At 47.4% G+C, this 2,463-nt stretch overlaps 1 long non-coding RNA gene across 1 annotated transcript; it reads left to right on the forward strand.

Annotated features, from left to right (window-relative positions):
* The first annotated feature begins 741 nt into the window (after positions 1 to 741).
* On the forward strand, positions 742 to 2,254 carry LOC125965045 (uncharacterized). The gene is made up of 3 exons (XR_007478521.1): positions 742 to 840; positions 957 to 1,033; positions 2,038 to 2,254. It is a non-coding gene; the product is annotated as an uncharacterized LOC125965045 (long non-coding RNA).
* The last annotated feature ends 209 nt before the right edge of the window (positions 2,255 to 2,463 follow it).

Here is a 2,463-nt window from a genome sequence, read left to right on the forward strand (position 1 = left end):
CTGGACAATCAGAATAAACGCCATGTGTGTATCTGCCTTCATGGCTACACAGTGAGTTCCTGAAGGGTTAAATCAACACGGTTCATTTTTTCATTTCTTTTTTTTTTTTGCGGTACGCGGGACTCTCACTGTTGTGGCCTCTCCCGTTGCGGAGCACAGACTCCAGACGCGCAGGCTCAGCGGCCATGGCTCACGGGCCCAGCCGCTCCACGGCACGTGGGATCCTCCCGGACCGGGGCACGAACCCGCGTGCCCTGCTTCGGCAGGCGGACTCCCAACCACTGCGCCACCAGGGAAGCCCCATTTTTTCATTTCTTATGGCATTTTACATACAGAAACTGCTCCCAATGAGATATTAGCAGCACCAGGAAAAGCGGTTCAGCCTCTGACATAAAGTCCATTACGCTCACCTTAGAGTAGAGGTAATGCTGCCCAGAAAGATTTTAGAAGCAAGAACACGCATAAGATGCCCTGTTTGTGCATTGTTCCTTGGTTTCTTTCACTTCCTAAATTAGCAGCTCACCTTCAAGAGTAAAACATCTGTTAATGACTCCAAAAATAGTATTTGCAAATAGATTTGAAACGTTCCCGTGAGGACCGTTATGAAGTGTAGGATATATTTGTAGAGTTCTCTCCCAAATAGGTGAGGTCATAAACGAAGAGAGAAGGGGGGCTGAGGTGGAGAATCGCCCAGCGACAGAAAGAGCAGCGCAACAAAATGTGCTCTCAGCTTTCTGCTGGATTAGTTAAATGGCCTTTATTGTTTTGCCTAAGAGAGGTCAATTAATCACCCAAAGTGTTACCTGACAGTAATTAACAATCAGCAGAGACAAAGTACCAGTAAGACCCCAGAACAACAAAGGGTTTCGTTTGGTTGGGTTGTTCGGTTTGTTTGTGTTCTCTTTCCATATGTCATTGAAAAGGGAGCCACGGACATGTCCTCTTTCCTTTTACAGCTTCATTAGTGATTTTTGGCACCAAGGAAAGGGTGAGAAAAACACAAGTGTGGCAGCTCACCAGAGCAGACCTCCAGGTAATTAGTACAGTCCCACTCCCTCTGCGGTATCATCTTAACACGGCACTCAGATGTGTCAGACAAACCTTGCCCGAAAGGAGAACAAAGGTAGGTAGCAGGGGCCACCTACCTCTGCCTGAATCAGGCCTAATAATTTTCCTGTAACCCAGAATTGGAATGCAGTTTAGCAGTCCTTCTTTTTACCCCTCATCAATTCTGGGATTTAACACTAGGGTTAGAAATTCCTATAAATGTTCCCCCACCCCTCGAAGGTATAGAAACAAACAAACCAACAAAAAGAATAAACTATTTAATGCACGATTTGGCATTAATGCTTCTGCCACAAGCATGAAGAGATTTTGCAGAGTATGGATCTTCCCCAAACAGAACTCTGAGCATTTGCCCAGAAGACTCTTTGTTATGTGGTCCTTTTCTACATCCCACACAGCTCTCACCCACACCCTCTACAAGGCAAAGTTCACGTCTGGCTTCAGGGAGGGCCCTTGTTGTTAAGTCTTCATGGAAACCCATGTGCTCTGGTGAAGCAGAACCTTTAGGTGTGAGACCTTCTCAGATGGTTTCCATGGAAGGTTGTGCTGGTGGCAGCAACGAGGCCCTCCAGCCTGACTACACCCAGGGCTGGGGCTGGGTTTTTATATATCTGGTTCTATTGTATAGGCCAGTAATGTCTGGCTCTAGCCTCAAAATTCTCTGTCTGCTGTGTCAGTAAACTGTATGCCTTGGGTCCCTTTTGTGAAAAGTGTCACAGTGAGGTAGGAGATAGATGGGCCCCAGGCTGAGCAGCTGCAACCGGTCTCCTGCTGATGCTTCGAGATAAGATATCAATACTAGCAGGAGCATCGGGTCCTGACTGGGTGGAAGACAAAGCGACCACGTTTCCTCATTCTTGTGGTCAAGGGGATTTCCCAGCCTGACACATGCACAGAAGAGGTCTTCACTCTAAGGGAGCGACCAAAGGAAGGAGGAGCCGCCAGCCCATAATATGTCCTGCCAATCCCCAGAAACCTTCACGCTGGAATCCATCTTAGCTGAGAGATGAGCGGGCAACACCAGGAAGGACCCAGAGTCAGGCCAAATGTGGGCACAAACAACATGACTGGGCAGAAACAACCCGGAAGACTGCCCCCATAAGAGAAGCCACCCTTACTGCGCACAACTCACTCCAAGTTCACCCATGTGCTCTTCCACATGTACTTTTTGCTTCTAATAAACGCTGTATCTGCTTTACAACTTCTGACTCTTTGCCGAATTCTTCCTTCAAAGAAGACAAGGACTAAGGTCCTACTTTCAGCCACCTCACAGTCCCCCCAAGATCAACACCTTGTTTGAAATTAAAAGATGAAAACAGGTTCTCTTCATTATGTAGAAACTGTCTGTGCAACACCACTCTGAACACCCCTACTTCCTCAGCAGCAGAAGTTAAGGAT

Source organism: Orcinus orca, chromosome 7, assembly GCF_937001465.1.
Source record: "Orcinus orca chromosome 7, mOrcOrc1.1, whole genome shotgun sequence".
NCBI lineage: Eukaryota > Metazoa > Chordata > Mammalia > Artiodactyla > Delphinidae > Orcinus > Orcinus orca.